This window comes from Saccoglossus kowalevskii, chromosome 5 (genome assembly GCF_978046115.1).
Source record: "Saccoglossus kowalevskii chromosome 5, keSacKowa6.1, whole genome shotgun sequence".
NCBI classification, from domain to species: domain Eukaryota; kingdom Metazoa; phylum Hemichordata; class Enteropneusta; family Harrimaniidae; genus Saccoglossus; species Saccoglossus kowalevskii.
In genome coordinates, this window is record NC_140645.1 from 4,390,062 (window position 1) to 4,405,607 (window position 15,546).

At 43.9% G+C, this 15,546-nt stretch overlaps 59 pseudogenes; all 59 read left to right on the forward strand.

Moving 5' to 3' along the window:
• Positions 1 to 487: 487 nt before the first annotated feature.
• Positions 488 to 607, forward strand: LOC146744457 (5S ribosomal RNA; annotated as a pseudogene).
• Positions 608 to 702: 95 nt separating this feature from the next.
• Positions 703 to 822, forward strand: LOC146744458 (5S ribosomal RNA; annotated as a pseudogene).
• Positions 823 to 918: 96 nt separating this feature from the next.
• LOC146744459 (5S ribosomal RNA) lies at positions 919 to 1,038 on the forward strand (annotated as a pseudogene).
• A 96-nt stretch (positions 1,039 to 1,134) lies between these two features.
• Positions 1,135 to 1,254, forward strand: LOC146744460 (5S ribosomal RNA; annotated as a pseudogene).
• Positions 1,255 to 1,566: 312 nt separating this feature from the next.
• On the forward strand, positions 1,567 to 1,686 carry LOC146744461 (5S ribosomal RNA; annotated as a pseudogene).
• Positions 1,687 to 1,782: 96 nt separating this feature from the next.
• Positions 1,783 to 1,902, forward strand: LOC146744462 (5S ribosomal RNA; annotated as a pseudogene).
• Positions 1,903 to 1,998: 96 nt separating this feature from the next.
• LOC146744463 (5S ribosomal RNA) lies at positions 1,999 to 2,118 on the forward strand (annotated as a pseudogene).
• A 742-nt stretch (positions 2,119 to 2,860) lies between these two features.
• On the forward strand, positions 2,861 to 2,980 carry LOC146744464 (5S ribosomal RNA; annotated as a pseudogene).
• A 96-nt stretch (positions 2,981 to 3,076) lies between these two features.
• On the forward strand, positions 3,077 to 3,196 carry LOC146744465 (5S ribosomal RNA; annotated as a pseudogene).
• A 96-nt stretch (positions 3,197 to 3,292) lies between these two features.
• On the forward strand, positions 3,293 to 3,412 carry LOC146744466 (5S ribosomal RNA; annotated as a pseudogene).
• Positions 3,413 to 4,156: 744 nt separating this feature from the next.
• On the forward strand, positions 4,157 to 4,276 carry LOC146744467 (5S ribosomal RNA; annotated as a pseudogene).
• A 95-nt stretch (positions 4,277 to 4,371) lies between these two features.
• LOC146744468 (5S ribosomal RNA) lies at positions 4,372 to 4,491 on the forward strand (annotated as a pseudogene).
• A 96-nt stretch (positions 4,492 to 4,587) lies between these two features.
• LOC146744469 (5S ribosomal RNA) lies at positions 4,588 to 4,707 on the forward strand (annotated as a pseudogene).
• Positions 4,708 to 4,803: 96 nt separating this feature from the next.
• LOC146744470 (5S ribosomal RNA) lies at positions 4,804 to 4,922 on the forward strand (annotated as a pseudogene).
• Positions 4,923 to 5,018: 96 nt separating this feature from the next.
• Positions 5,019 to 5,138, forward strand: LOC146744471 (5S ribosomal RNA; annotated as a pseudogene).
• Positions 5,139 to 5,450: 312 nt separating this feature from the next.
• On the forward strand, positions 5,451 to 5,570 carry LOC146744472 (5S ribosomal RNA; annotated as a pseudogene).
• Positions 5,571 to 5,666: 96 nt separating this feature from the next.
• Positions 5,667 to 5,786, forward strand: LOC146744473 (5S ribosomal RNA; annotated as a pseudogene).
• A 96-nt stretch (positions 5,787 to 5,882) lies between these two features.
• On the forward strand, positions 5,883 to 6,002 carry LOC146744474 (5S ribosomal RNA; annotated as a pseudogene).
• A 96-nt stretch (positions 6,003 to 6,098) lies between these two features.
• On the forward strand, positions 6,099 to 6,218 carry LOC146744475 (5S ribosomal RNA; annotated as a pseudogene).
• A 96-nt stretch (positions 6,219 to 6,314) lies between these two features.
• LOC146744476 (5S ribosomal RNA) lies at positions 6,315 to 6,434 on the forward strand (annotated as a pseudogene).
• A 96-nt stretch (positions 6,435 to 6,530) lies between these two features.
• LOC146744477 (5S ribosomal RNA) lies at positions 6,531 to 6,650 on the forward strand (annotated as a pseudogene).
• A 96-nt stretch (positions 6,651 to 6,746) lies between these two features.
• Positions 6,747 to 6,866, forward strand: LOC146744478 (5S ribosomal RNA; annotated as a pseudogene).
• A 96-nt stretch (positions 6,867 to 6,962) lies between these two features.
• Positions 6,963 to 7,082, forward strand: LOC146744479 (5S ribosomal RNA; annotated as a pseudogene).
• A 312-nt stretch (positions 7,083 to 7,394) lies between these two features.
• Positions 7,395 to 7,514, forward strand: LOC146744480 (5S ribosomal RNA; annotated as a pseudogene).
• A 96-nt stretch (positions 7,515 to 7,610) lies between these two features.
• LOC146744481 (5S ribosomal RNA) lies at positions 7,611 to 7,729 on the forward strand (annotated as a pseudogene).
• Positions 7,730 to 7,825: 96 nt separating this feature from the next.
• Positions 7,826 to 7,945, forward strand: LOC146744482 (5S ribosomal RNA; annotated as a pseudogene).
• Positions 7,946 to 8,041: 96 nt separating this feature from the next.
• Positions 8,042 to 8,161, forward strand: LOC146744483 (5S ribosomal RNA; annotated as a pseudogene).
• Positions 8,162 to 8,258: 97 nt separating this feature from the next.
• LOC146744484 (5S ribosomal RNA) lies at positions 8,259 to 8,378 on the forward strand (annotated as a pseudogene).
• Positions 8,379 to 8,474: 96 nt separating this feature from the next.
• Positions 8,475 to 8,594, forward strand: LOC146744485 (5S ribosomal RNA; annotated as a pseudogene).
• A 94-nt stretch (positions 8,595 to 8,688) lies between these two features.
• LOC146744486 (5S ribosomal RNA) lies at positions 8,689 to 8,808 on the forward strand (annotated as a pseudogene).
• Positions 8,809 to 8,904: 96 nt separating this feature from the next.
• Positions 8,905 to 9,024, forward strand: LOC146744487 (5S ribosomal RNA; annotated as a pseudogene).
• Positions 9,025 to 9,120: 96 nt separating this feature from the next.
• LOC146744488 (5S ribosomal RNA) lies at positions 9,121 to 9,240 on the forward strand (annotated as a pseudogene).
• A 96-nt stretch (positions 9,241 to 9,336) lies between these two features.
• On the forward strand, positions 9,337 to 9,456 carry LOC146744489 (5S ribosomal RNA; annotated as a pseudogene).
• A 312-nt stretch (positions 9,457 to 9,768) lies between these two features.
• LOC146744490 (5S ribosomal RNA) lies at positions 9,769 to 9,888 on the forward strand (annotated as a pseudogene).
• Positions 9,889 to 9,984: 96 nt separating this feature from the next.
• On the forward strand, positions 9,985 to 10,104 carry LOC146744491 (5S ribosomal RNA; annotated as a pseudogene).
• A 96-nt stretch (positions 10,105 to 10,200) lies between these two features.
• On the forward strand, positions 10,201 to 10,320 carry LOC146744492 (5S ribosomal RNA; annotated as a pseudogene).
• Positions 10,321 to 10,416: 96 nt separating this feature from the next.
• LOC146744493 (5S ribosomal RNA) lies at positions 10,417 to 10,536 on the forward strand (annotated as a pseudogene).
• Positions 10,537 to 10,848: 312 nt separating this feature from the next.
• Positions 10,849 to 10,968, forward strand: LOC146744494 (5S ribosomal RNA; annotated as a pseudogene).
• A 96-nt stretch (positions 10,969 to 11,064) lies between these two features.
• LOC146744495 (5S ribosomal RNA) lies at positions 11,065 to 11,183 on the forward strand (annotated as a pseudogene).
• Positions 11,184 to 11,279: 96 nt separating this feature from the next.
• LOC146744496 (5S ribosomal RNA) lies at positions 11,280 to 11,399 on the forward strand (annotated as a pseudogene).
• A 96-nt stretch (positions 11,400 to 11,495) lies between these two features.
• Positions 11,496 to 11,615, forward strand: LOC146744497 (5S ribosomal RNA; annotated as a pseudogene).
• A 96-nt stretch (positions 11,616 to 11,711) lies between these two features.
• Positions 11,712 to 11,831, forward strand: LOC146744498 (5S ribosomal RNA; annotated as a pseudogene).
• Positions 11,832 to 11,925: 94 nt separating this feature from the next.
• LOC146744499 (5S ribosomal RNA) lies at positions 11,926 to 12,045 on the forward strand (annotated as a pseudogene).
• A 96-nt stretch (positions 12,046 to 12,141) lies between these two features.
• LOC146744500 (5S ribosomal RNA) lies at positions 12,142 to 12,261 on the forward strand (annotated as a pseudogene).
• A 96-nt stretch (positions 12,262 to 12,357) lies between these two features.
• LOC146744501 (5S ribosomal RNA) lies at positions 12,358 to 12,477 on the forward strand (annotated as a pseudogene).
• Positions 12,478 to 12,573: 96 nt separating this feature from the next.
• Positions 12,574 to 12,693, forward strand: LOC146744502 (5S ribosomal RNA; annotated as a pseudogene).
• A 96-nt stretch (positions 12,694 to 12,789) lies between these two features.
• LOC146744503 (5S ribosomal RNA) lies at positions 12,790 to 12,909 on the forward strand (annotated as a pseudogene).
• A 96-nt stretch (positions 12,910 to 13,005) lies between these two features.
• LOC146744504 (5S ribosomal RNA) lies at positions 13,006 to 13,124 on the forward strand (annotated as a pseudogene).
• Positions 13,125 to 13,220: 96 nt separating this feature from the next.
• LOC146744505 (5S ribosomal RNA) lies at positions 13,221 to 13,340 on the forward strand (annotated as a pseudogene).
• Positions 13,341 to 13,436: 96 nt separating this feature from the next.
• On the forward strand, positions 13,437 to 13,556 carry LOC146744506 (5S ribosomal RNA; annotated as a pseudogene).
• A 96-nt stretch (positions 13,557 to 13,652) lies between these two features.
• On the forward strand, positions 13,653 to 13,771 carry LOC146744507 (5S ribosomal RNA; annotated as a pseudogene).
• Positions 13,772 to 13,867: 96 nt separating this feature from the next.
• Positions 13,868 to 13,987, forward strand: LOC146744508 (5S ribosomal RNA; annotated as a pseudogene).
• A 96-nt stretch (positions 13,988 to 14,083) lies between these two features.
• On the forward strand, positions 14,084 to 14,203 carry LOC146744509 (5S ribosomal RNA; annotated as a pseudogene).
• Positions 14,204 to 14,299: 96 nt separating this feature from the next.
• On the forward strand, positions 14,300 to 14,419 carry LOC146744510 (5S ribosomal RNA; annotated as a pseudogene).
• A 94-nt stretch (positions 14,420 to 14,513) lies between these two features.
• On the forward strand, positions 14,514 to 14,633 carry LOC146744511 (5S ribosomal RNA; annotated as a pseudogene).
• Positions 14,634 to 14,729: 96 nt separating this feature from the next.
• LOC146744512 (5S ribosomal RNA) lies at positions 14,730 to 14,849 on the forward strand (annotated as a pseudogene).
• A 96-nt stretch (positions 14,850 to 14,945) lies between these two features.
• LOC146744513 (5S ribosomal RNA) lies at positions 14,946 to 15,065 on the forward strand (annotated as a pseudogene).
• A 96-nt stretch (positions 15,066 to 15,161) lies between these two features.
• Positions 15,162 to 15,281, forward strand: LOC146744514 (5S ribosomal RNA; annotated as a pseudogene).
• A 96-nt stretch (positions 15,282 to 15,377) lies between these two features.
• LOC146744515 (5S ribosomal RNA) lies at positions 15,378 to 15,497 on the forward strand (annotated as a pseudogene).
• Positions 15,498 to 15,546: the final 49 nt, after the last annotated feature.

Sequence of the window (15,546 nt, forward strand, 5' to 3'; positions counted from 1 at the left end):
CGGGATTGTTTGCATAGCCGAAGCATTAAACGACATACAATTCGGACGAACATTCAGCCTACTGCCAAGCCATTGCAAAATACACCAGTTCTCGTCCAATCACTGAAGTTAAGCTGCATCGAGCGTGGTTAGTACTTGGATGTGAGACCGGCTGGGAATACCACGTGCAGTACGCTCATCAACATTTTTATTCCACCGTACATACCAACTTTTTCCCGGGATTTGTTGCCTAGCCGAAGTATTAAATTACATCCAATTCCGACGAATATTCAGTCTACTGCCAAACCATTGCAAATTACACCAGTTCTCGTCCGATCACTGAAGCTAAGCCGCATCGGGTGTGGTTAGTACTTGCACGAGAGACCGGCGGGGAATACCTCGTGCAGTAGGCTCATCAACATTTTTATTCCACATTACATGCTAACTTTTTCCAATGATTTTTTGCCTAGACGAAGCATTAAATGACTACAATTCGATCGAATATTCAGCCTACTGCCTAACCATTGCAGAATACACCAGTTCTCGTCTGATCACTGAAGTTAAGCTGCATCTGGCGTGGTTAGTACTTGCATGGGAGACCGGCTGGGAATACCACGTGCATTAGGCTCATCAACATTTTTATACCACCGTACGTACTAACTTTTCCCGGGATTTTTTGCTTAGCCGAAGTATTAAGTTACATCCAATTCCGACGAATTTTCAGCCTACTGCCAAACCATTGCAAAATACACCCGTTCTCGTCCTATCACTGAAGTTAAGCTGCATCGGGCGTGGTTAGTACTTGCATGGGAGACCTGCTGGGAATACTATGTGCAGTAAGCTTATCAATATTTTTATTCCACCGTACATGCTATCTTTTTCCCGTGATTGTTTGCCTAGCCGAAGCATTAATTGAAATCCAATTCTGACAAATATTCAGCCTACTGCCAAACCATTGCAGAATACACCAGTTCTCGTCCGATCACTGAAGCTAAGCCGCATCGGGCGTGGTTAGTACTTGCACGGGAGACCGGCTGGGAATACCTTGTGCAGTAGGCTCATCAACATTTTTATTCCACATTACATGCTAACTTTTTCCCACGATTTTTTGCCTAGACGAAGCATTAAATGACATACAATTAGGACGAATATTCAGCCTACTGCCAAACCATTGCAGAATACACCAGTTCTCGTCCGATCACTGAAGTTAAGCTGCATCGGGTGTGGTTAGTACTTGCATGGGAGACTGGCTGGGAATACTACGTGCATTAGGCTCATCAACATTTTTATTCCACCGTACATACTAAATTTTTCCCGGGATTATTTGCATAGCCGAAGTATTAAACGACATACAATTCGGACGAACATTCAGCCTACTGCCAAGCCATTGCAAAATACACAAGTTCTCGTCCGATCACTGAAGTTAAGCTGCATCGAGCGAGGTTATTACTTGCATGGGAGACCGGCTGGGAATACCACGTGCATTAGGCTCATCATCATTTTTATTCCACCGTACATACTAACTTTTTCTCGGGATTTGTTGCCTAGCCGAAGTATTAAATTACATCCAATTCCGACGAATATTCAGTCTACTGCCAAATCATTGCAAATTACACCAGTTCTCGTCCGATCACTGAAGTTAAGCTGCATCGGGCGTGGTTAGTACTTGCATGGGAGACCTGCTGGGAATACCACGTGCAGTAGGCTTATCAATATTTTTATTCCACCGTACATGCTATCTTGTTCTCGTGATTTTTTGCCTAGCCGAAGCATTAATTGAAATCCAATTCTGACAAATATTCAGCCTACTGCCAAACCATTGCAGAATACACCAGTTCTCGTCCGATCACTGAAGCTAAGCCGCATCGGGCGTGGTTAGTACTTGCACGGGAGACCGGCTGGGAATACCTCGTGCAGTAGGCTCATCAACATTTTTATTCCACATTACATGCTAACTTTTTTCCATGATTTTTTGCCTAGACGAATCATTAAATGACATACAATTAGGACGAATATTCAGCCTACTGCCAAACCATTGCAGAAGACACCAGTTCTCGTCCGATCACTGAAGTTAAGCTGCATCGGGTGTGGTTAGTACTTGCATGGGAGACTGGCTGGGAATACTACGTGCATTAGGCTCATCAACATTTTTATTCCACCGTACATACTAATTTTTCCCGGGATTGTTTGCATAGCCGAAGCATTAAACGACATACAATTCGGACGAACATTCAGCCTACTGCCAAGCCATTGCAAAATACACCAGTTCTCGTCCAATCACTGAAGTTAAGCTGCATCGAGCGTGGTTAGTACTTGCATGGGAGACAGGCTGGGAATACCACGTGCATTAGGCTCATCAACATTTTTATTCCACCGTGCATACTAACTTTTTCCCGGGATTTTTTGCCTAGCCGAAGTATTAAGTTACATCCAATTCCGACGAATATTCAGCCTACTGCCAAACCATTGCAGAATACACCCGTTCTCGTCCTATCACTGAAGTTAAGCTGCATCGGGCATGGTTAGTACTTGGATGTGAGACCGGCTGGGAATACACGTGTAGTACGCTCATCAACATTTTTATTCCACCGTACATACCAACTTTTTCCCGGGATTTGTTGCCTAGCCGAAGTAATAAATTACATCCAATTCCGACGAATATTCAGTCTACTGCCAAACCATTGCAAATTACACCAGTTCTCGTCCGATCACTGATGCTAAGCCGCATCGGGTGTGGTTAGTACTTGCACGAGAGACCGGCGGGGAATACCTCGTGCAGTAGGCTCATCAACATTTTTATTCCACATTACATGCTAACTTTTTCCAATGATTTTTTGCCTAGACGAAGCATTAAATGACATACAATTCGGTCGAATATTCAGCCTACTGCCTAACCATTGCAGAATACACCAGTTCTCGTCCGATCACTGAAGTTAAGCTGCATCTGGCGTGGTTAGTACTTGCATGGGAGACCTGCTGGGAATACCACGTGCAGTAGGCTTATCAATATTTTTATTCCACCGTACATGCTATCTTGTTCTCGTGATTTTTTGCCTAGCCGAAGCATTAATTGAAATCCAATTCTGACAAATATTCAGCCTACTGCCAAACCATTGCAGAATACACCAGTTCTCGTCCGATCACTGAAGCTAAGCCGCATCGGGCGTGGTTAGTACTTGCACGGGAGACCGGCTGGGAATACCTCGTGCAGTAGGCTCATCAACATTTTTATTCCACATTACATGCTAACTTTTTTCCATGATTTTTTGCCTAGACGAATCATTAAATGACATACAATTAGGACGAATATTCAGCCTACTGCCAAACCATTGCAGAAGACACCAGTTCTCGTCCGATCACTGAAGTTAAGCTGCATCGGGTGTGGTTAGTACTTGCATGGGAGACTGGCTGGGAATACTACGTGCATTAGGCTCATCAACATTTTTATTCCACCGTACATACTAAATTTTTCCCGGGATTGTTTGCATAGCCGAAGCATTAAACGACATACAATTCGGACGAACATTCAGCCTACTGCCAAGCCATTGCAAAATACACCAGTTCTCGTCCAATCACTGAAGTTAAGCTGCATCGAGCGTGGTTAGTACTTGCATGGGAGACAGGCTGGGAATACCACGTGCATTAGGCTCATCAACATTTTTATTCCACCGTGCATAATAACTTTTTCCCGGGATTTTTTGCCTAGCCGAAGTATTAAGTTACATCCAATTCCGACGAATATTCAGCCTACTGCCAAACCATTGCAGAATACACCCGTTCTCGTCCTATCACTGAAGTTAAGCTGCATCGGGCATGGTTAGTACTTGGATGTGAGACCGGCTGGGAATACCACGTGTAGTACGCTCATCAACATTTTTATTCCACCGTACATACCAACTTTTTCCCGGGATTTGTTGCCTAGCCGAAGTAATAAATTACATCCAATTCCGACGAATATTCAGTCTACTGCCAAACCATTGCAAATTACACCAGTTCTCGTCCGATCACTGATGCTAAGCCGCATCGGGTGTGGTTAGTACTTGCACGAGAGACCGGCGGGGAATACCTCGTGCAGTAGGCTCATCAACATTTTTATTCCACATTACATGCTAACTTTTTCCAATGATTTTTTGCCTAGACGAAGCATTAAATGACATACAATTCGGTCGAATATTCAGCCTACTGCCTAACCATTGCAGAATACACCAGTTCTCGTCCGATCACTGAAGTTAAGCTGCATCTGGCGTGGTTAGTACTTGCATGGGAGACCGGCTGGGAATACCACATGCATTAGGCTCATCAACATTTTTATACCACCGTACGTACTAACTTTTCCCGGGATTTTTTGCTTAGCCGAAGTATTAAGTTACATCCAATTCCGACGAATTTTCAGCCTACTGCCAAACCATTGCAAAATACACCCGTTCTCGTCCTATCACTGAAGTTAAGCTGCATCGGGCGTGGTTAGTACTTGCATGGGAGACCTGCTGGGAATACTACGTGCAGTAAGCTTATCAATATTTTTATTCCACCGTACATGCTATCTTTTTCCCGTGAATTTTTGCCTAGCTGAAGCATTATTTGAAATCCAATTCCGCCAAATAATCAGCCTACTGCCAAACCATTGCAGAATACACCAGTTCTCGTCCGATCACTGAAGCTAAGCCACATCGGGCGTGGTTAGTACTTGCATGGGAGACCGGCAGGGAATACCTCGTGCAGTAGGCTCATCAACATTTTTATTCCACATTACATGCTAACTTTTTCCCATGATTTTTTGCCTAGACGAAGCATTAAATGACATACAATTAGGATGAATATTCAGCCTACTGCCAAACCATTGCAGAATACACCAGTTCTCGTCCGATCACTGAAGTAAAGCTGCATCTGGCGTGGTTAGTACTTGCATGGGAGACCGGCTGGAATACCACGTGCAGTACGCTCATCAACATTTTTATTCCACATTACTTACTAACTTTTTCCCGAGATTTTTTGCTTAGCCGAAGCATTAAATGACATCCAATTCCGATGAATATTCAGCCTACTGCCAAACCATTTCAGAATACACCATTTCTCGTCCGATCAATGAAGTTAAGCTGCATCGGGCGTGGCTAGTACTAGCATGAGAGACCTGCTGGGAATACCACGTGCAGTAGGCTTATCAACATTTTTATTCCACCGTACATACTAACATTTTCCCGGGATTGTTTGCATAGCCGAAGCATTAAACGACATACAATTCGGACGAACATTCAGCCTACTGCCAAGCCATTGCAAAATACACCAGTTTTCGTCCGATCACTGAAGTTAAGCTGCATCGAGTGTGGTTACTACTTGCATGGGAGACCGGATGGGAATACCACGTGCATTAGGCTCATCAACATTTTTATTCCACCGTACATACTAACATTTTCCCGGGATTTTTTGCCTAGCCGAAGTATTAAGTTACATCCAATTCCGACGAATATTCAGCCTACTGCCAAACCATTGCAGAATACACCCGTTCTCGTCCGATCACTGAAGTTAAGCTGCATCGGGCGTGGTTAGTACTTGGATGTGAGACCGGCTGGGAATACCACGTGCAGTACGCTCTTCAACATTTTTATTCCACCGTACATACCAACTTTTTCCCGGGATTTGTTGCCTAGCCGAAGTATTAAATTACATCCAATTTTGACGAATATTCAGTCTACTGCCAAACCATTGCAGATTACACCAGTTCTCGTCCGATCACTGAAGTTAAACTGCATCGGGTGTGGTTAGTACTTGCATGGGAGACCTGATGGGAATACCACGTGCAGTAGGCTTATCAATATTTTTATTCCACCGTACATGCTATCTTTTTCCCGTGATTTTTTGCCTAGCCGATACATTAATTGAAATCCAATTCTGACAAATATTCAGCCTACTGCCAAACCATTGCAGAATAAACCAGTTCTCGTCCGATCACTGAAGCTAAGCCGATGCGGGCGTGGTTAGTACTTGCACGGGAGACCGGCTGGGAATACCTCGTGCAGTAGGCTCATCAACATTTTTATTCCACATTACATGCTAACTTTTTCCCATGATTTTTTGCCTAGACGAAGCATTAAATGACATACAATTAGGACGAATATTCAGCCTACTGCCAAACCATTGCAGAATACACCAGTTCTCGTCCGATGACTGAAGTTAAGCTGCATCGGGTGTGGTTAGTACTTACATGGGAGACCGGCTGGGAATACTACGTGCATTAGGCTCATCAACATTTTTATTCCACCGTACATACTAACATTTTCCAGGGATTGTTTGCATAGCCGAAGCATTAAACGACATACAATTCGGACGAACATTCAGCCTACTGCCAAGCCATTGAAAAAAACACCAGTTCTCGTCCGATCACTGAAGTTAAGCTGCATCGAGCGTGGTTACTACTTGCATGGGAGACCAGCTGGGAATACCACGTGCATTAGGCTCATCAACATTTTTATTCCACCGTACATACTAACTTTTTCCCGGGATTTTTTGTCTAGCCGAAGTATTAAGTTACATCCAATTCCGACGAATATTCAGCCTACTGCCAAACCATTGCAGAATACACCCGTTCTCGTCCGATCACTGAAGTTAAGCTGCATTGGGCGTGGTTAGTACTTGGATGTAAGACCGGCTGGGAATACCACGTGCAATAGGCTTATCAATATTTTTATTCCACCGTACATGCTATCTTTTTCCCGTGATTTTTTGCCTAGCTGAAGCATTAATTGAAATCCAATTCCGACAAATAATCAGCCTACTGCCAAACCATTGCAGAATACACCAGTTCTCGTCCGATCACTGAAGCTAAGCCGCATCGGGCGTGGTTAGTACTTGCACGGGAGACCGGCTGGGAATACCTCGTGCAGTAGGCTCATCAACATTTTTATTCCACATTACATGCTAACTTTTTCCCATGATTTTTTGCCTAGACGAAGCATTAAATGACATACAATTAGGATGAATATTCAGCCTACTGCCAAACCATTGCAGAATACACCAGTTCTGGTCCGATCACTGAAGTTAAGCTGCATCGGGTGTGGTTAGTACTTGGATGTGAGACAGGCTGGGAATACCACGTGCAGTACGCTCATCAACATTTTAATTCCACCGTACATACCAACTTTTTCCCGGGATTTGTTGCCTAGCCGAAGTATTAAATTACATCCAATTCCGACGAATATTCAGTCTACTGCCAAACCATTGCAGAGTACACCAGTTCTCGTCCGATCACTGATGTTAAGCTGCATCGGGCGTGGTTAGTACTTGCACGGGAGACCTGCTGGGATTAAAAAGTGCAGTAGGCTTATCAACATTTTTATTCAACCATTCATACCACTTTTTTCCCGTGATTTTTTGCCTAGCCGAATCATTAATTGAAATCCAATTCCGACAAATATTCAGCCTACTGCCAAACCATTGCAGAATACACCAGTTCTCGTCCTATCACTGAAGCTAAGCCGCATCGGGCGTGGTTAGTACTTGCACGGGAGACCGGCTGGGAATACCTCGTGCAGTAGGCTCATCAACATTTTTATTCCACATTACATGCTAACTTTTTCCAATGATTTGTTGCCTAGACGAAGCATTAAAGTGCATACAATTAGGACGAATATTCAGCCTACTGCCAAACCATTGCAGAATACACCAGTTCTCGTTCGATCACTGAAGTTAAGCTGCATCGGGCGTGGTTAGTACATGCATGGAGACCGGCTGGGAATACCACGTGCATTAGGCTCATCAACATTTTTATTCCACCGTACGTACCAACTTTTTCCCATGATTTTTTGCCTAGGCGAAGCATTAAATGACATCTAATTGCAAAGAATATTCAGCCTACTGCCAAACCAATGCAGAATACACCAGTTCTCGTCCGATCACTGAAGTTAATCTGCATCGGGCATGGTTAGTAATTGAATGGGAGACCGGCTGGGAATACCACGTGCAGTAGGCTTATCAGTATTTTTATTCCACCGTACATAGCAACTTTTTCCCGTGATTTTTTGCCTAGCCGAAGCATTAATTGAAATCCAATTCCGACAAATATTCAGCCTACTGCCAAACCATTGCAGAATACACCAGTTCTCGTCCGATCACTGAAGCTAAGCCGCATCGGGCGTGGTTAGTACTTGCACGAGAGACCGGCGGGGAATACCTCGTGCAGTAGGCTCATCAACATTTTTATTCCACATTACATGCTAACTTTTTCCAATGATTTTTTTGCCTTTACGAAGGATTAAATGACATACAATTCGGTAGAATATTCAGCCTACTGCCTAACCATTGCAGAATACACCAGTTCTCGTCCGATCACTGAAGTTAAGCTGCATCGGGCGTGGTTAGTACTTGCATGGGAGACCGGCTGGGAATACCACGCGCAGTAGGATGATGATCATTTTTAGTCCACATTACATACTAACTTTTTCCCATGATTTTTTGCCTAGACGAAGCATTAAATGACATCCAATTGCGACGAATATTCAGCCTACTGCCAAACCAATACAGAATACACCAGTTCTCGTCTGATCATTGAAGTTAATCTGCATAGGGCATGGTTAGTACTTGCATGGGTGACCGGCTGGGAATACCACGTGCAGTAGGCTTATCAACATTTTTATTCCACCGTACATACCATATTTCCCGGGATTTGTTGCCTAGCCGAAGTAAAAAATTACATCCAATTCCGACGAATATTCAGCCTACTGCCAAACCATTGCAGAATACACCAGTTCTCGTCCGATCACTGAAGTTAAGCTGCATCGGGCGTGGTTAGTACTTGCGTGGGAGATCGGCTGGGAATACCATCTGCAGTAGGCTGATGAACATTTTTATTCCACAGTACATACTAACTTTTTTCCATGATTTTTTGCCTAGCCGAAGTATTAAATTACATCCAATTCCGACGAATATTCAGCCTACTGCCAAACCATTGCAGAATACACCAGTTCTCGTCCGATCGCTGAAGTTAAGCTGCATCGGGCGTGGTTAGTACTTGCGTGGGAGACCAGCTGGGAATACCACCTGCAGTAGGCTAATGAACATTTTTATTCCACCGTACATACTAACCTTTTTCCATGATTTTTTGTATAGCCGAAGCATTAAATGACATCTAATTGCTAAGAATATTCAGCCTACTGCCAAACCAATGCAGAATACACCAGTTCTCGTCCGATCACTGAAGTTAATCTGCTTCGGGCATGCTTAGTAATTGCATGGGAGACCGGCTGGGAATACCTCGTGCAGTAGGCTTATCAACATTTTTATTCCACCGTACATACCAACTTTTTCCCGGGATTTGTTGCCTAGCCGAAGTATTAAATTAAATCCAATTTCGACGAATATTCAGCCTACTGCCAAACCATTGCAGAATACACCAGTTCTCGTCCGATCACTGAAGCTAAGCCGCATCGGGCGTGGTTAGTACTTGCACGGGAGACCGGCTGGGAATACCTCGTGCAGTAGGCTCATCAACATTTTTATTCCACATTACATGCTAACTTTTTCCCATGATTTTTTGCCTAGACGAAGCATTAAATGACATACAATTAGGACGAATATTCAGCCTACTGCCAAACAATTGCAGAATACACCAGTTCTCGTCCAATCACTGAAGTTAAGCTGCATCGAGCGTGGTTAGTAATTGCATGGGAGACCAGATGGGAATACCACGTGCATTAGGCTCATCAACATTTTTATTCCACCGTACATACTAACTGTTTCCCGGGATTTTTTGCCTAGCCGAAGTATTAAGTTACATCCAATTCCGACGAATATTCAGCCTACTGCCAAACCATTGCAGAATACACCCGTTCTCGTCCTATCACTGAAGTTAAGCTGCATCGGGTGTGGTTAGTACTTGGATGTGAGACCGGCTGGGAATACCACGTGCAGTACGCTCATCAACATTTTTATTCCACCGTACATACCAACTTTTTCCCGGGATTTGTTGCCTAGCCGAAGTATTAAATTACATCCAATTCCGAAGAATATTCAGTCTTCTGCCAAACCATTGCAAATTACACCAGTTCTCGTCCGATCACTGAAGTTAAGCTGCATTGGGCGTGGTTAGTACTTGCATGGGAGACCTGCTGGGAATACCACGTGCAGTAGGCGTATCAATATTTTTATTCCACCGTACATGCTATCTTTTTCCCGTGAATTTTTGCCTAGCTGAAGCATTAATTGAAATCCAATTCCGACAAATAATCAGCCTACTGCCAAACCATTGCAGAATACACCAGTTCTCGTCCGATCACTGAAGCTAAACCGCATCGGGCGTGGTTAGTACTTGCACGGGAGACCGGCTGGGAATACCTCGTGCAGTAGGCTCATCAACATTTTTATTCCACATTACATGCTAATTTTTTCGCATGATTTTTTGCCTAGACGAAGCATTAAATGACATAAAATTAGGATGAATATTCAGCCTACTGCCAAACCATTGCAGAATACACCAGTTCTCGTCCGATCACTGAAGTTAAGCTGCATCGGGCGTGGTTAGTACTTGGATGTGAGACAGGCTGGGAATACCACATGCAGTACGCTCATCAACATTTTAATTCCACCGTACATACCAACTTTTTCCCGGGATTTGTTGCCTAGCCGAAGTATTAAATTACATCCAATTCCGACGAATATTCAGTCTACTGCCAAACCATTGCAGAATAAACCAGTTCTCGTCCGATCACTGATGTTAAGCTGCATCGGGCGTGGTTAGTACTTGCATGGGAGACCTGCTGGGATTAAAAAGTGCAGTAGGCTTATCAACATTTTTATTCAACCATACATACCACTTTTTTCCCGTGATTTTTTGCCTAGCCGAATCATTAATTGAAATCCAATTCCGACAAATATTCAGCCTACTGCCAAACCATTGCAGAATACACCAGTTCTCGTCCTATCACTGAAGCTAAGCCGCATCGGGCGTGGTTAGTACTTGCACGGGAGACCGGCTGGGAATACCTCGTGCAGTAGGCTCATCAACATTTTTATTCCACATTACATGCTAACTTTTTCCCATGATTTTTTGCCTAGACGAAGCATTAAATGACATACAATTAGGACGAATATTCAGCCTACTGCCAAACCATTGCAGAATACACCAGTTCTCGTCCGATCACTGAAGTTAAGCTGCATCGGGCGTGGTTAGTACATGCATGGAGACCGGCTGGGAATACCACGTGCATTAGGCTCATCAACATTTTAATTCCACCGTACGTACCAACTTTTTCCCATGATTTTTTGCCTAGGCGAAGCACTAAATGACATCTGATTGCGAAGAATATTCAGCCTACTGCCAAACCAATGCAGAATACACCAGTTCTCGTCCGATCACTGAAGTTAATCTGCATCGGGCATGGTTAGTAATTGCATGGGAGACCGGCTGGGAATACCACGTGCAGTAGGCTTATCAATATTTTTATTCCACCGTACATACCAACATTTTCCCGTGATTTTTTGCCTAGCCAAAGCATTAATTGAAATCCAATTCCGACAAATATTCAGCCTACTGCCAAACCATTGCAGAATACACCAGTTCTCGTCCGATCACTGAAGCTAAGCCGCATCGGGCGTGGTTAGTACTTGCACGAGAAACCGGCGGGGAATACCTCGTGCAGTAGGCTCATCAACATTTTTATTCCACATTACATGCTAACTTTTTCCAATGATTTTTTGCCTAGACGAAGCATTAAATGACATACAATTCGGTCGAATATTCAGCCTACTGCCTAACCATTGCAGAATACACCAGTTCTCGTCCGATCACTGAAGTTAAGCTGCATCGGGCGTGGTTAGTACTTGCGTGGGAGATCGGCTGGGAAAACCATCTGCAGTAGGCTGATGAACATTTTTATTCCACCGTACATACCATATTTCCCGGGATTTGTTGCCTAGCCGAAGTAAAAAAGTACATCCAATTCCGACGAATATTCAGCCTGCTGCCAAATCATTGCAGAATACACCAGTTCTCGTCCGATCACTGAAGTTAAGCTGCATCGGGCGTGGTTAGTACTTGCGTGGGAGATCGGCTGGGAAAACCATCTGCAGTAGGCTGATGAACATTTTTATTCCACCGTACATACTAACTTTTTTCCATGATTTTTTGTCTAGCCGAAGTATTAAATTACATCCAATTCCGAGGAATATTCAGCCTACTGCCAAACCAATGCAGAATACACCAGTTCTCGTCCGATCACTGAAGTTAATCTGCATCGGGCATGGTTAGTACTTGCATGGGAGACCTGCTGGGAATACCACGTGCAGTAGGCTTATCAGCATTTTTATTCAACCGTACATACCATTTTTTTCCCGCGATTTGTTGCCTAGCCGAAGTATTTAATTACATCCAATTCCGAGGAATATTCAGCCTACTGCCAAACCATTGCAGAATACACCAGTTCTCGTCCGATCGCTGAAGTTAAGCTGCATCGGGCGTGGTTAGTACTTGCGTGGGAGACCGGCTGGGAATACCACCTGCAGTAGGCTAATGAACATTTTTATTCCACCGTACATACGAACCTTTTTCCATGATTTTTTGCATAGCCGAAGCATTAATTGAAATCCAATTCCGACAAATATTCAGCCTACTGCCAAACCATTGCAGAATACACCAGTTCTCGTCCGATCACTGAAGTTAAGCAGCATCGGGCGTGGTTAGTACTTGCATGGGAGACCGGCTGGGAATACCACGTGCAGTAGGCTTATCAATATTTTTATTCCACCGTACATACCAACTTTTTCCCGTGATTTTTTGCCTAGCCGAAGCATTAATTGAAATCCAATTCCGACAAATATTCAGCCTACTGCCAACCCATTGCAGAATACACCAGTTCTCGTCCGATCACTGAAGCTAAGCCGCATCGGGCGTGGTTAGTACTTGCACGTGAGACCGGCGGGGAATACCTCGTGCAGTAGGCTCATCAACATTTTTATTCCACATTACATGCTAACTTTTTCCAATGATTTTTTGCCTTGACGAAGGATTAAATGACATACAATTCGGTAGAATATTCAGCCTACTGTAAACCATTGCAGAATACACCAGTTCTCGTCCGATCACTGAAGTTAAGCTGGATCGGGCGTGATTAGTACTTGCATGGGAGACCGGCTGGGAATACCACGTGCAGTAGGATGATGAACATTTTTAGTCCACATTACATACTAACTTTTTCCCATGATTTTTTGCCTAGACGAAGCATTAAATGACATCCAATTGCGACGAATATTCAGCCTACTGCCAAACCAATGCAGAATACACCAGTTCTCGTCTCATCATTGAAGTTAATCTGCATAGGGCATGGTTAGTACTTGCATGGGAGACCGGCTGGGAATACCACGTGCAGTAGGCTTATCAACATTTTTATTCCACCGTACATACCAACATTTTCCCGTGATTTTTTGCCTAGCCAAAGCATTAATTGAAATCCAATTCCGACAAATATTCAGCCTACTGCCAAACCATTGCAGAATACACCAGTTCTCGTCCGATCACTGAAGCTAAGCCGCATCGGGCGTGGTTAGTACTTGCACGAGAGACCGGCGGGGAATACCTCGTGCAGTAGGCTCATCAACATTTTTATTCCACATTACATGCTAACTTTTTCCAATGATTTTTTGCCTAGACGAAGCATTAAATGACATACAATTCGGTAGAATATTCAGCCTACTGTAAACCATTGCAGAATACACCAGTTCTCGTCCGATCACTGAAGTTAAGCTGGATCGGGCGTGATTAGTACTTGCATGGGAGACCGGCTGGGAATACCACGTGCAGTAGGATGATGAACATTTTTAGTCCACATTACATACTAACTTTTTCCCATGATTTTTTGCCTAGACGAAGCATTAAATGACATCCAATTGCGACGAATATTCAGCCTACTGCCAAACCAATGCAGAATACACCAGTTCTCGTCTCATCATTGAAGTTAATCTGCATAGGGCATGGTTAGTACTTGCATGGGAGACCGGCTGGGAATACCACGTGCAGTAGGCTTATCAACATTTTTATTCCACCGTACATACCAACATTTTCCCGTGATTTTTTGCCTAGCCAAAGCATTAATTGAAATCCAATTCCGACAAATATTCAGCCTACTGCCAAACCATTGCAGAATACACCAGTTCTCGTCCGATCACTGAAGCTAAGCCGCATCGGGCGTGGTTAGTACTTGCACGAGAGACCGGCGGGGAATACCTCGTGCAGTAGGCTCATCAACATTTTTATTCCACATTACATGCTAACTTTTTCCAATGATTTTTTGCCTAGACGAAGCATTAAATGACATACAATTCGGTCGAATATTCAGCCTACTGCCTAACCATTGCAGAATACACCAGTTCTCGTCCGATCACTGAAGTTAAGCTGCATCGGGCGTGGTTAGTACTTGCGTGGGAGATCGGCTGGGAAAACCATCTGCAGTAGGCTGATGAACATTTTTATTCCACCGTACATACCATATTTCCCGGGATTTGTTGCCTAGCCGAAGTAAAAAAGTACATCCAATTCCGACGAATATTCAGCCTGCTGCCAAATCATTGCAGAATACACCAGTTCTCGTCCGATCACTGAAGCTAAGCCGCATCGGGCGTGGTTAGTACTTGCACGTGAGACCGGCGGGGAATACCTCGTGCAGTAGGCTCATCAACATTTTTATTCCACATTACATGCTAACTTTTTCCAATGATTTTTTGCCTTGACGAAGGATTAAATGACATACAATTCGGTAGAATATTCAGCCTACTGCCTAACCATTGCAGAATACACCAGTTCTCGTCCGATCACTGAAGTTAAGCTGGATCGGGCGTGGTTAGTACTTGCGTGTGAGATCGGCTGGGAAAACCATCTGCAGTAGGCTGATGAACATTTTTATTCCACCGTACATACTAACTTTTTTCCATGATTTTTTGCCTAGCCGAAGTATTAATTTACATCCAATTCCGAGGAATATTCAGCCTACTGCCAAACCAATGCAGAATACACCAGTTCTCGTCCGATCACTGAAGTTAATCTGCATCGGGCATGGTTAGTACTTGCATGGGAGACCTGCTGGGAATACCACGTGCAGTAGGCTTATCAACATTTTTATTCAACCGTACATACCATTTTTTTCCCGCGATTTGTTGCCTAGCCGAAGTATTTAATTACATCCAATTCCGAGGAATATTCAGCCTACTGCCAAACCATTGCAGAATACACCAGTTCTCGTCCGATCGCTGAAGTTAAGCTGCATCGGGCGTGGTTAGTACTTGCGTGGGAGACCGGCTGGGAATACCACCTGCAGTAGGCTAATGAACATTTTTATTCCACCATACATACGAACCTTTTTCCATGATTTTTTGCATAGCCGAAGCATTAAACGACATTCAATTCCGACGAATATTTTGCCTACTGCCAACCCATTGCAGAATACACCAGTTCTCGTCCGATCACTGAAGTTAAACTGCATCGGGCGTGGTTAGTACTTGCATGGGAGACCGGCTGGGAATACCACGTGCAGTAGGCTTATCAACATTTTTATTCCACCATACATACTATCTTTTTCCCGTGATTTT